Raw genomic sequence first — 15,279 nt, 5'->3', positions numbered from 1 at the left:
CATTAATTTACAGTGTGTGAGATGAGTGCAATTGTGTGGTAGTTTGAGCATTCTTCAGCATTGCCTTTCTTTGGGATTGGAATGAAAACTGACCTTTTCCAGTCCTGTGGCCACTGCTGAGTTTTCCAAATTTGCTGGCATATAGCACATTTTAAAATGGATTACATACCTATGGCTGGTTCATGTTGATGTTTGACTGGAAACAACAAAATTCTGTAAGGCAATTATCCTTCAATTAAAAAATAAATTTAAAAAATTTAAAAATCAAATGGATTAACCACATTCCAGGTGCTTAATAGCCGCACGTGGCTAGTGACCTTATGGAACAGTGCAGCCTTACAGGGTAGGTGAATGGGCAGACAGAAGGGAAAAACTGGGTTTCAGATCTCGCCACGTGGCCTAGTTCATGAAGATGTTTTCAACGTTGGTGCAACAGCAAAATTACAAGAATAAGGACAATGTGCTGATTTTTACTTCAGTTCAGTTCAGTTCAGTTCAGTAGCTCAGTCATGTCCGACTCTTTGAGACCCCATGAACCACAGCACACCAGGCCTCCCTGTCCACCATCAACTTTCAGAGTCCACCCATGTCCATTGAGTCGGTGATGCCATCCAACCATCTCATCCTCTGTCATCCCCTTCTCCTCCTGCCCTCAGTCTTTCCCAGCATCTTTTCCAGTGAGTCAACTCTTCACATCAGGTGGCCACAGTATTGGAGTTTCAGCTTCAACATCAGTCCTTCCAATGAACACCCAGGACTGATCTCCTTTAGGATGGACTGATTGGATCTCCTTGCAGTCCAAGGGACTCTTAAGAGTCTTCTCAACACCACAGTTCAAAAGCATCAATTCTTTGGTGCTCAGCTTTCTTTATAGTCCAACTCTCACATCCTTACATGACTACTGGAAAAACCATAGCTTTGAATAGATGAACCTTTGTTGACAAAGTAATGTCTCTGCTTTTTTGGGGATCTTAGTTCCCTGACCCTGGTGGCTTAGATGGTAAAGCGTCTGTCTACAATACAGGAGACCTGGGTTCGATCCCTGGATCGGGAAGATCCCCTGGAGAAGGAAATAGCAACCCACTCCAGTACTATTGCCTGGAAAATCCCATGGACAGAGGATCCTGGTAGGCTACCATCCATGGGGTCGCAAAGAGTCGGACACGACTGAGCGACTTCACTTTCACTTTCCTAGTTCCCTGACCAGGGACTGAACCTGGGCCCTCAGCTGTGAAAGCTGGACCACCAGGGAATTTCCCTCATAGTCTTTTTATACATTAGTCTATTCAATCATCCTGACCACTGAATGTTTTGAAACAATTACTTTCAGAAAAGATGCAAGTACAGTGTACAAAACTTTTTTACTTGAACCATTGCAAAGAAAGAAAGTGAACTTGCTCTTTGTGGAAGTGTCTGACTCTTTGTGACCCCATGGACTGTAGCCTGCCAGGCTCCTCTGTCAGTGGGGATTCTCCAGGCAAGAATACTGGAGTGGGTTGCCATGTCCTCCTCCAGGGGATCTTCCCAATTCAGGGATTGAACCTGGGTCTCCTGCACTGAAGGCAGATTCTTTACTGTCTGAGCCATCAGGGAAACATTGAAAGGAACTTGTTGATTTAATGCCCTATCAACCCCCAATTTTAATGCATATTTCCTACAAAATAACCTATAAAACCACATACGGTTATGGAAATTAACTTACATCAGTGTATTACTATGCAATAACTTAGGTACTATTCAAGTTGTCTCAATTAGGTACCATAATAGTTGTCTCAGTTATGTCTTCAGTCTCCTTCAGTCTAGATTCCTTAGTCTCTTTGACGTACATGATTGTGATGCTTTTGAAAATTATAGACTAGTCATTTCATAATTAAGAAGTATTTAGTGGGGAGTTAATTTAAAACTATACAAATATGGGCATTCCCTGGGTGTCCAATGGTTAAGACTCTGCACTTTCACAGCTGTGGGCCCAGGGCAATGATGCCTGGACCCTGATCAGGGAAGTAAGATTCCCCAAGCCACATGGCACAGCCAAAAAAGCAAATAAAAGAAAAGGGAAAAATGTTAAATTGCTATTAATTACAGTACGCCCCCTACACAGGAACCTTCAACTTGTGAATTTTTGCAAACATGTGTTTGCTAAAGAGGCAAACGCGTGTGTTCACATGTTCAATCACATAAGTTAGTTCACATATCTGGTGTCATTGTCACGTGGGTGCATCCTCTACAAGGGGAACAGGAAATGGCAAGGGGATTTTCTTTGAGGAGGACTGTTAGTTTTTGAGGCATCGGACCCGAACGTGGAATGGTACACCAAGGTTGCAGCAGCTGTTCAGAAGGCAACCCCGTTCTACTGTGTCATCTATGATGAGAACCAAAGAACTACTACCCAGACATCACTGGACACTTTTTCAAAGAGGTAGATAGAACTGAATCCAGCAGGGACCCAGAACCTGTGCCATCAATGTCAGGTGTGAAACTGCAGCTTGCCTTCCATCTCCTATTGCTAAGGATTCTTCGGCTCTACCATCTTCCGCCTCCTCTCCCTGTTTAGTCAGTAGCCCTTCTTGCCTGTTCACTCCATGCCAGCCCCTGTTTGCCAGCTGTTGTACTGTACTACTGTGCTTGTCAAGGTTATTTACCGTAAGATTTAAACTGTTTTCATTTTATGTGTTTGTTTTTATGTATTATTTGTGTGAACAGTATTATAAGCCTATTACAGTGCAGACAATATTAGCCAACTGTGTTATTAATAGTTAGGTACCTAGGCTAACTTTGTTGGGCTTATGAACACATTGGACTCCTTGAGGAGTGGGGAGAGGCAGCTTCCTGGAAGGGAGCCTTCAGGGAGGGGAATTAGCAGTGATCTGAACGTAGGTTGCAGTCCGTGGGGTCGCTAAGAGTCAGGCACGACTGAGCGACTTCACTTTCACTTTTCACTTTCGTGCGTTGGAAAAGGAAATGGCAGCCCACTCCAGTATTCTTGCCTGGAGAATCCCAGGGACAGAGGAGCCTAGTGGGTTGCCGTCTATGGGGTCACACAGAGTCAGACACGACTGAAGTGCCTTAGCAGCATCAGCAGCAGCAGAATGGGTTTTATACTAACTTTCAGCCAGTCCTCCTGGTTTTAGGCCTGTCCAGCCTCTGACCTTGGGAGGTGCCTGTTGTCCCCAGTGTCTGGGGCTTTCTGGGATTCTGAGACTGTTTCTCCTCTAAGTTTAGGTTTCTGCTTTCTCTGAATATTTTTCTCTCATTTGCTGTGTCTTTATCTAGTGTTCTTTTGTCTTTGTGGGCTTATGTCATTTAAAAATTCCTCGGCTGAATTTGTTTTGTGAGGATAGAGATAAATGTGAGTGTTTAATCTGCCATGTTTAACCAGGCAACAGTGATTTTTCTATTTATTTTATTAGTGTATACCTCTAATGTGTTACATACTCACATGTCCTGGGGAAAAGGTGTTTGAATAAACCCAGGACTTTTTCTTCTTCTCCATTTTCTCCCCTGCCCCCAGTGAAGTACCAAAGGTGGTGCTGACAGAGTTTATTTGGACCTCTAGACTTGGTACTGATACTGTGGCACCGCTGGCTCCCCAGGAGAGCTGGACTAGAGTGCCTATAAATCTTCAGCCTTAACCAACTGTGAGTTTTAAACCTAGCCATTCCCTATAGATCTGTAGCTTAGAGCAATGAATTTCGATAAGGACAGGGTTTACTGTTGTTTATTGCTTCACAATAAATGCTGTTTGCTCATGGTAATTGGTTTACAAAAGCTCTTCAGTCCCTAATAAATAAACACCCAGGGTCGTTTGTTAAGTTGGAAGGTGAGGGGTCCCAAGGCTCCATGAGGACCGAGAATCTTGATCTTTGTCTAGTTCCTAGGACCACCCTCTGAAATGAGGCCAGGGAATTTCAAAATTAGTCTGATCACTTAAGAAAAATTTTTTTTTTACCAACTCATATCATCATAATTTAATTCATTGCTACATGTCTCAGATATAGTAGGCAGTAAAATTCAGGCTCACAATCACCATAGTCAAGGGATGGAAGTGAAAAGCAAAAATGGGGCAAGAGTACCACCAACTCTCACTAGACTTGGCCTTATTTTACAGATGATGAAATAGGTTCAGAGAGGCTTATAACAAGTAAGTGGCTCCACTGGTATATAAATTCAAGTCTGTCTAACACCGATTCTTAGAGAGGGATTTAGACCCTGTGAATTTTAGACTCTAAAAGGCCTGTGCTCATTCTGGGAAAGCAAAGGGTAAAGCCAAGGAACTTTCTGCAGAGGGAAGTTTTCTCTTCTATTTGGCAAACACAGTTTTCTAGAATGGATTATTTTTCTAGCAGAAATTGCAGTGGGATTTGAAGGGAAGTCTTCTGTTTTGGTGGTAATATCAGCCAAACAGAATCAGGAAGGATACTTGGTGGCAAGGGACAAGAACTGGGAATCTCTATAGTTGTTAAAAAGCACTGATTTGATTTGATTTGATATCGGATGAGCTTATCTTCAGGAAAGCCAAGAGACATCTTGCCCTGACACAGAAAGAACTCCAAGCTTGAGGGGACCGAGACCTGAGCCCACCTGTCACCTCTAGGTAGGGAAAGGTTAGAGAGGTGAGTTCCTATGAAATTTCACATAAGAAGGAGAAAGATGGCTATGTCAGCGACTCTCAGGTAGTCCAGAAGAGTTTGGCAATGTTAGATTTTTATGTCATTTTAATTGTTTTGATGTATTAACCTGGTAACAAATTGTCAGTTAGTCATTTTTATGTCATAATAAAATATACATAAAATGTTAGTGATGCTTCCTGCTCAGGGCCCCCTCCCCAGCATGGAGTGTGATTGAGATACATTTCATTTCAATAAGCTGGCAATTGTACCAGAGTTAGAGGACACTGACAATTATCCCTCGTGTTGCAGCAGACAATGTAGAAAGCCTCCAAGTTCTAATTCCTTTTGGCCCCAAGAACATATCTTACAGAAGGAGCAACTTTGGTGGCCCTGGAGACTTTAGTCACCAGGTGACATTATTTTACTGAAGGAAAAGCCCACAGTCCCGTTTCAGTAGATAGGGAGATAAGTGACTAATAAATGTGATAAAACGGGCTTTCTGTGTTAAATACAAGCTGCATGGGTTTTTAGATCAGGTTTATATAAGAACACTCTGGAATTCTTTCCAACTACCAGTGAGATCAGAGTGTCCATGGAAAGCTACCGAGCACAGACACTGGAAAAGCAGAATCATCCCCAATTTCTGCCATGTGACCCCAGTATGACCTTGCTGATGTGTTTGCTTTGTAGTCTGTTGGTTTAAGTTAAACCTCTTTACAAGGTTACCACATAGAACAGTACTTGTCAGCCTTGATTTAGCAAAAAGCAAGAGCCTTTCTGAGGGTGTCACAAATTCCCGAGAGAGTTTAGTCTTTCTTAGTGGCCCTCCTGCTGAGTGCAAGACATCAGAAAAAGCAGTTATGAGATTAAACAATGATGGGGTGATGCAACTCCAAAAAGGCTGGAAATCCTTAATAGAATTAAGTCATAAAGCTACAGAGTAAAGGAAGGAGTGACTTGACTTTTATGATGACTAATATGACAATCTCAGCACTTCATTTGGTTGCTGCTGCTGAAGGAGGAGGGAGGAGGAAGAAAAAAAACAGATGCAGGGTGGAAGGAAGGCTGCCTCAGTGGTGACAGTTCTGCTAGACCGTAAATTAAGCTAATTATTCGCATTAGCTGTTACTTACTGTTTAATTCAGTAGTGTTGCTCTGTGATTCTATAACTCGTAAGTTGGCAAACCATTATGTAATGGAGCTGTCCAAAAGATCCTATATAAAATTAAGTTTACTATTCTGGTTATTATAGTTCAGGAGTCACTTAACCAAGCTGGTGTGGTCATGAGTTAAGAAGATGAGCTGCTAAGGAAGAGATTGAGAGAAAGTTAATGTTTGTTTTTTTTCAAGCTAGTTTGTCTATAACCCCAGTCACCAGGAATCACAGGCCAGTGGATAAATGTTAAATAGGATGAAATCTCTAATAAAACCAAAGGTGTGGGTTCTAGTTCTGATTTTGTCATCCTTTTGACCTTTTTGAATGGAGATGAAATGAAAATGTTTGTGTTGTTTCTACCTTGTCCAGGATTTAATAGATCAAGCCTCTAGGAGAGAAGTAATACGTTCTCTTAAGAAATACATTAACTAAATGTCAGGTGATATAACCCTTGAAGGTCTTCTAGACACAACAATTTCACTTGAAAGCTATTAATTTCAGAAACAGAGGACAGAATACCCTGGAGTTTCAGGTTAATACTCCCTAAGTACACCTAGGTTAGGAAACTTTCAGGACTATAGACAAAATAAGTCCACAGGAGGATTAGGAAAGCATCTACCATGTCTATGCAGTGACTATTTCTTATAGCATCAATTTTTTTTTGCTATGTCATGTAAACAATTATGAAAAAATATAGTGATACTTAAAACTTTACAAGAAAAATTTTAAGCAGACAAAAATAATATGCAAGAACACGAGAAAGCAGAGTTATGAGCAGAGTTCAAACATTCAGTAACTATCCAGTGAGCACCAACCACATTATGTGCCAGGCCCTGTGGCAAGGGTGCGGATCCAAGGATGGCTTCAGAAGTAATTTATAGTGGTTCAGTATTTAAGCTGTGGAGAGGCAGATAGGGGTGGTACCCTGACTTCATCCCAGCCTTTCCCAGCCTTTGGTAACTTCACCCCTACCTCCACTCTCACTGAATTTCTGGCAGTTGAAACATCATCCCTCTGGGGGTTCCCCAGGGCTCATCCCAATAGTTGATCAAGTGTTCTGCCTTTCCTTGTAGCTATATGCGTGTGCATGCGAAGTTGCTTCAGTTGTGTCTGACTCTTTGTGACGCTATGGACTGTAGCCCACCAGGCTCCTCTGTCCATGGGGTTCTCCAGGCAAGAATATTGGAGTGGGTTACCATGCCCTTCTCCGGGGGATCTTCCTGGCCCAGGGATCAAACCTGTGTCTCTTATGTGTGCTGCACTGGCAGGTGAGTTCTTTACCACTAACGCCACCCGGGAAGCCCCCTTGTAGCTGTGACCATGCCCCAGTTTGGTTCACTGGATGTCAATGAAGGAAACACCGGGCAGCTACTTCTGAGCGTGCTGATCCCAACTTTGGAAAGTGTTTCTAAGAGAAAAGGACAGCCAGTGTCACAAGTTCCCCATGTAGCTGCCTCATTTGCATCTGGAAAATTGAAAGTTGTCTAGCTTGTGGCCTCAATCCTCAGTTGTAATCCACTGAGTCCACACAATTGCTCAGGCATTGTAGAAAGAGGTGGCGCATTCCTAGTCATTGACGGATGTGTAAACTCAAGTTACATTTTTACATTTAAAAGAGGAACTTAAAAATATTCAGGTTAATTCTGCTTCCTAAGTATTTATTGCCATTAACGTGCACCATTAAACACTATCTTTTTGAAACTCCATTTCTCTCTGCACTCACTAGTGAAACATTCCCAATAATAGGCCTCTTCTCTTTCTTAAATGTTCTTCCCTGACTTTTCCCTTTAAACTGAGGAAATATTATCATAAGTGAAATCTTTCCCTATTCAGCTAGAAATGAGCACTTAACTTAAAACTAATTGCAGGCCAGCTAAAGGGTCATTAATTAGTAATGGTACCAGAGGAGCAAAGTGACTAGATGGCTGAAATTGAGCAGAACAGGCCCAATGTTTTTTTGCTTCTTATTCCATCTGACAAAAGCTGTCCTTCAAAAGCACATTTAATTACTGAGTGAAGAGACTTGGTAGAATTTCAGCATAGTCCCTGGCATGTGCGAAGCTCTCAATAACACTTCTCTACCTTTTTGCCCTCTCCTTTCTATCTTCCTTGCTCTCTGCAGTCACTCACGCCTTCCAACTCATGAAAATAATGGCTTGAACTTCTTCAACTTTTCTCAAATGAAGCCCTCTTTGGTGCCACCCACTCAATGGACATGAATGTGCCCAAACTCCAGGAGATGGTGAAGGACAGAGAGAGTCGGACACGACCGAGCAAATGAATAATAACAACTCTTTGGTATTCCTTTCCTGGTCTGATTCCCCTGATAATCGTGATGCTCCAGGCTCCTCTGTGGCCCCATTCTTCCAGTAATCCCTTCTCTACGGTGTATCTTCATTACCTTTGTCAACTAGCACATTCCACCTTGAAATCCAACAAAACTTTCTCTAAACCCATTTGCTTCTTAAGTTACTGATTGTTTTCTCCTCCATTAAGCCAACCTTGAAAGAGTAGTCTACACTCCCTTCAATTCCTCCTCTAAATGTCTGTCCCTTGCCAATTGCAACCTGGCTTCTGTGGCTACTAAAATTGCTTTCCTGGAGATCAGTGATGCCCTCTTCTCATTCCTCTTTCATCTGTTCATGACATGATGTGCTCAGCTACTATCTTGATTAACTTCTTGTGACCGTCTTTATTTTTATCTGCCTCTCTTTAGGGCTTCCCCGGTGGCACTAGTGGTAAAGAACATGCCTGTCAATGCAGGAGACATAAGAGCCATAGATTCATTCTCCAGGTCGGGAAAATCCCCTGGAGGAGGGCATGGCAACTCACTCCTTGTCCTCTTGCCTGAGAATCCCATGGACTGAGGAGCCTGGTGGGCTACCAGTCCATAGAGTTGCAAAGAGTTGGACAGAACTAATGTAACTTAGCATGCCTCCCTTTATCATCTCCCATGTCAGTACCTTAAATGCTTCTGTCCTCAAGTGCTCATTCTTAGCTGCTTCTCTTATGCTCTGGATCAGGGTTTCTCAATCCGGATGCATATAGGAATTACCTGGGAGCTCTTTTAAAATGCAAGCCCAGATTAAATCCAATTGTTGTCATACAGTCACCCAGTCATGTCCGACTCTTGGCGACCCCATGGACTGCAGCATGCCAGGCTTCTGTCCCTCACCATCTCCCGAAGTTTCCATATCAATTAAATCTAATTTCTGATACCACCAAGAAATTGGATTTGATTGATCTGGGGTTGGACCCTGGCATCTATTTTTTGTTTTTACTTTAAAAAAGTTATTTATTTATTTTTTGAAGGATAATTGCTCTACAGAATTGTGTTGTTTTCTGTCAAACCTCAGCATGAATCAGCCATAGGTATACATATATCCCCCTGCCTTTTGAAACTTCCTCCCTTCTCCCTCCCCATCCCACCCCTCTAGGTTGATGCAGAGCCCCTGTTTGAATTTCCTGAGCCATACAGCAAATTCCTGTTGGCTATCTATTTTACATATGGTAATGTAAGTTTCCATGTTACTCTCTCCATCCATCTCACCCTCTCTTCCTCTCTCCCCATGTCCATAAGTCTGTTCTCTATGTCTGTTTCTCCATTGCTGCCCTATAAATTCTTCAGTACCATTTTTCTCAATTCCGTATATATGTGTTAGAATACGATATATATCTTTCTCTTTCTGACTTACTTCACTTTGTATAATAGGTTCTAGGTTCATCCACCTCATTAGAACTGACTCAAATGTGTTCCTTTTTATGGCTGAGTAATATTCCATGGTGTACATTTACCACAACTTTTTTATCCATTCATCTGTTAATGGACATCTAGGTTGCTTCCATGTTCTAGCTATTGTATATAGTGCTTCAGTGAACAATGGGATACATGTGTCTTTTTCAACTTTGGTTTCCTCAGGGTATATGCCTAGGAGTGGGATTGCTGGGTCATATGGTGGTTTTATTCCTAGTTTTTTAGGGAATTGCCATACCATCTTCCATAGTGTCTCTATCAATTTACATTCCCACATTCCCACCAACAGTGCAAGAATGTTCCCTTTTCTCCACACCCTCTCCAGCATTTATTATTTGTAGACTTTTTGATGTTGGCCATTCTGGACCCTGGCATCTATTTTTAAAATTCTCCTTATGTGATTATCAAGTACAGCTAGAACTGACACCCATAGCTCTAGAATATCTATTTTTATCCTTAATTCTTACATTCCACTGATATATAGACCCACATTTCCAACTCTTTGCTAAGCATCTCAGCCTGAATGCTCCATAGCACTTCACTTTTTGGGTGAACCAAATCAAACTCATTTCCCCATTCAAAGAACCTCTTCCTCTATGTTATAGGGCCACCATTCTCACATTCTCCCAAGCTAGAGACCTGGAAGTTACATGTAAAAATTTCTTTGGCTTTTCTGCTCAATTCACTTATTTGCCATGCCTTATAGATTTTTAATACTGACCAATTTCAAATCCATTTTCCCCTGCCAACACAACACCATCCTGTGCCCCATTTTAGGACCTTGTTACAATAACTTCTTAATTGGCATTCTTGCCTTCAGTCTCTTACCTCTTCATTCCATCCTCCACATGCTAGTAGAAAGGCCTTTCTGGAACACAGATCTGATTATATGCACTCAAAAACCATCATTGGGAGCCCCCCTGCCATACCACCATTGGATTATCCTGACCCAATAATAAAGCCCAAGTTTTTTAGAGGGTCCCTCACAATCTGACCCCAATTCTCCAAAACCACTCTCTTCTATATTAGATTCCCACCCCATGAAGTTCCCCATAATATAATCATGGTCCATGAATCATGATATATTCCTTCTTGCCTTTGCTATTCTCTCTGTCTAGGACTGAATTCAACTCAGATGGTTCAAAGAAAGATATGACCTACAGAGATACAGCCAAGGTAAAGGGAAACTACAAGAGTGGTTGAGACATCCATAGTGAGCAGAATGGGATGCTCGTTCTTTCCCTAGTCTTAAAGGACTGGGGGTGAAATACTATTACCACTTCTCAGTGAGAGCTGGAGCCATGGAAAGAGGGCCATCAGCAGAAGCAGGTAAGAGTACAGCCACTGCCAAACCAGAGTGCAGAAGCAGAGAAGGGACAGCAAATAAACAGCTCAGACTCTCCTCCTTGCCTGCTGATCTCCTTCCTGAAGGTGTTTTTTAATTGGCCAAAGTCAACTAGAAGCCAGCCAACCACCAAGAATGGTAAAATGATGCAATCTACTATTTACAAAACAGAGCAGAGAGAAGCAGAGAATAAATGGTGGTGTGTGTGTATGGTGGAGGTAGGGGGAGAATTAAATGGAGAATAATCCCCATTTTTATGCAGTAAAATCCTTTGTAACTTTTGGTTCAAATGTCACCTATTATGTGAAGTCTTCCCTTGTTTTGCTACCCTAAGAACGAGTTATTTCATCCCTCTGGTCTCTTTTATTATATCGACATTATTGCAGCTCTCAGTCTGACTTATGACACTATTACTTATGTATCTGCATCCATCTCTTGCACCATACTTTGTGCTCGTGGAGGAAAGGGATCATATTTCATTTGGTATAGTGTCTTGCAGATAACAGGCTCTCCATAAGTGTTGGTTAAATTTGATTGCATTTCCGTGATATCTCCTTCTCTGCCTCTGTAAGGGAGATTCATATATACTTGTAGTCCTACATTTTTTCCCCACTTTCATAAGAGTTCCTTTTTTGGTCCCACTTCTGCCTCTTCCTTGAGTTTCTCCTTCTTACCCCTCTTTCTTAGGTTAGGTACTTTAGACTGCAGCTCATCAATAAATTGTTGGGAATGCCGACATCACTGATCCTGGCAGGGATCCAAAAATCTCTAGCTTTATTTCATGTTCTAAGTGGTACATATAAAACTTTTTTTCTTTAATTTACGCATGTACCAAGCTTAAAAATGAAGTCACAGAACCCAATTTTTTGTTCTACATTGGACTTTAAGCACTTCTGAATGGAAGTTATGCTTGGCTTCACATATTTTGCATACAGAAAAAGCCATGCACTGCTCCTATTATTTCTAAATACCAGTAGTGAGTGCAGCTAACATATTTTTACTGTGTAAACACTACATAGATGGTTTTGATACACATTGAGATTTTTATATGAAAAGGAGTATTTTTAGACCCAATGAAAATATTATTTTCTATGATGTTGATAATGGTGGAAATAAGGGCAAAATTATAATTCCCATAGTAGATCAGAGTTTTCATCTAAAATACTGAATTTTTCATCTTGAGAAGTTTGACTTTGGTCTTTTTAAAATATCTTTCTTTTCTCTCCTTAACATACTCATTTATTCCTCTGCTTTCTTAAGCATATGGAGCACAGTTGCAAGAGCTGTTTATAATAGCTGTTATCATGTCTTTGCCTACTAATTTTATCACCTGTGCCATATCTGGGTTTGTTTCAGATTTATTTGTTTTGAAGGATTTATTCGTTTTCCTCATTCTGGGGTTTCCTGCTTCAATTTGTATGTCAGATTAAAAAAAAAACAAACAAGTGCCAATAAAAAATTGAATTACAGGCATCATGAATTTCATATTTTTTGATGCTGGACTTCCGCAGGGAGGGCACTGATTGCCTTAACTATTTTTGAGTTATGTTCTGGGACACAGTGAAGTTACTTGGAAATGCTTGTGTTAGTTGCTCAGTCGTGTCTGACTTTTTGTGACCACATGGACAGTAGCCCACCAGGCTCCTCTGTCCATGGAATTTTCCACAAGAATACTGGACTGGGTTGCCATTTCCTTCTACTTGGGAATAGTTGGATCCTTTTGAGGCTTGCATTTAAACTCTGATGGGCAGAAGCAAAGTTGCCTTTAGCCTGTTAATGAGGCAGTACCTTTCTGAGTACTCAACCCGTTGCCCAATATACTAAAAAGTTTTTACTTCAGGTTGTTGAGAATGCAGGTTATTTCCAGCCCTGTGTGAATGCCAGTAATTGCTCCTGCCAGGTGTTTCTCTTCCTGTCCTCAAGTAGTTTCTTCATACACATGTGCTGATAAGTATTCAGCAGAAGATTTGTGGGGGAGCCCCTGCAGATCTCCAGAACTCTTTCTCTCTCTTTCCATGAAGCTTTCCTACCTTACGAATTCTAGCCACCCTAGCCAATTTCAGTCCTTAACTTAAGGAAAACTGCCAGGCTTTATGGGGTTCCCTTGCCTGTACTTATATGTAGAGTATATCATGAGAAACGCTGGTCTGGAAGAAGCATGAGCTGGAATCAAGATTGCTGGGAGAAATATCAATAACCTCAGATATGCACATGACACCACCCTTATGGCAGAAAATGAAGAAGAACTAAAGAGCCTCTTGATGAAAGTGAAAGAGAGTGAAAAAGTTGGCTTAAAGCTCAACATTCAGAAAACAAAGATCATGGCATCTGGTCACGTCACTTAATGGGAAATAGATGCGGAAACAGTGGCTGACTTTATTTTTGGGGGCTCCAAAATCACTGCAGATGGTGAATGCAGCCATGAAATTAAAAGACGCTTACTGCTTGGAAGGAAAGTTATGACCAACCTAGACAGCATATTAAAAAGCAGAGACATTACTTTGCCAACAAAGGGTCCATCTAGTCAAGGCTATGGTTTTTCCAGTAGTCATGTATGGATGTAAGAGTTGGATTATAAAGAAAGCTGAGCGCAGAAGAATTGATGCTTTTAAACTGTGGTGTTGGAGAAGACTCTTGAGAGTCCCTTGACTGCAAGGAGATCCAACTAGTCCATCCTAAAGGAGATCAGTCCTGGGTGTTCATTGGAAAGACATGCTGAAGCTGAAACTCCAATACTTTGGCCACCTGATGCGAAGAGCTGACTCATTGGAAAAGACCTTGATGCTGGGAAAGATTGAGGGCAGGAGGAGAAGGGGATGACAGAGGATGAGGTGGTTGGATGGCATCACTGACTCAATGGACGTGAGTTTGGGTAAACTCCGGGAGTTGGTGATGGACAGGGAGTCCTGGTGTGCTATGGTTCATGGGGTTGCAAAGAGTCGGACACGACTCAATGACTGAACTGAACTGAACTGAATTTGCCTGTACTGTAGCCTGGAATCTCTCTAGGCAGTAAGCAGGGGCAATTATAGTTTCACTTCATTTGTTTTTCTTTCAGAAATGACTGTCTTGTACTGTATGCTGTCTAATATCTGAAAACAGTTGTATATATATAGCTTATTCGGTTTCTATTTGTTTAAGACAGAGTAAATCAGGTCCCTGTTACTCCATCATGACCACAGTGAAAGTGAGTTTTTATTTTCAAATGGAAGATGGGAGAGTATATTGAACCAATTTGTACCAGAAAAATAAGCTGGAGTGTGGCCATGGCCCAGTCATTTCTCTTCTTCTTAGCTTTACTTTCCTCATCCAGAAAATAAAGAGGATGGTGTCTGTATGATCATTAGGTTTATCCCAAACTCTTAAATTCTGTAACTCTGAAATAAAGTACAGGTGTATTTTTGAAGAGAGAATTGATATACAGTCTCCAATGTGATAGTTTAAAGATTCAGAACGAGGGAACTCCCTTTTTGCCATAGTAAAGTAAATTTAGAAGAGAAGATTAGTATTTTAATAGATGAAGAAGGAGTTTTTAGTTATAGACCTGAGTGGGACAATTAGAAATTCCAGAGCATAGACATGCAAAGTGACCAAATGAATTGAAGAAGGAGAAATGTATAGGAATATTCTTAGTTTCACTATTGTTTACAGGGCCTAGCACTGTGTATTGAACATAGTAGGTGTTCAATAAATATCTGTTCAATAACTCAGCGGTATTTGAAGCCATTTTCTAACAAGGAAAAGCCAACTGAAAAGCTTTTATTATAGCAAAAGTTGGGAAAAAATGAAAAATCTTTCAATATTGGGATTGGCTAGTGGTATATTCATGTAATGAAATATTACACAACAGGCAAAAATACTGAGGCAGAATGCCATGCACTAATATGGAATGCTTCCAAAGACAGAGTGCTAAATAATAAAAAAAACAAGATCACTCTATGTATTTTATACTCTTACAATAAAAAACATTTTAAAAGGAATTAGATCTGTTTTAAGGCAATGTATACATACATGCTTATACATTCAGAGAATACATCTAGAAGGACACACAGACAGTGACACTGATACCTTAGGGGAAGAAGACTAGGAGACAGTATGAAGAGGAACTTTTTTATATGTTTTGAATTTATGTCCTTTTATGCTTTTGAACTGTGGTGTTGGAGAAGACTCTTGAGAGTCCCTTGGATCACAAGGATATCCAACAGTCCATTCTGAAGGAGATCAGCCCTGGGATTTCTTTGGAAGGAATGATGCTAAAGCTGAAACTCCAGTACTTTGGCCACCTCATGGGAAGAGCTGACTCATTGGAAAAGACTCTGATGCTGGGAGGGATTGGGGGCAGGAGGAGAAGGGGACGACAGAGGATGAGATGGCTGGATGGCATCACCAACTCGATGGACATGAGTCTGAGTGC

This window comes from Bison bison, unplaced genomic scaffold (genome assembly GCF_000754665.1).
Source record: "Bison bison bison isolate TAMUID 2011002044 unplaced genomic scaffold, Bison_UMD1.0 scf7180017864239, whole genome shotgun sequence".
In the NCBI taxonomy this organism is placed as follows: domain Eukaryota; kingdom Metazoa; phylum Chordata; class Mammalia; order Artiodactyla; family Bovidae; genus Bison; species Bison bison.
Note: the sequence above shows the minus strand (reverse complement) of the source record.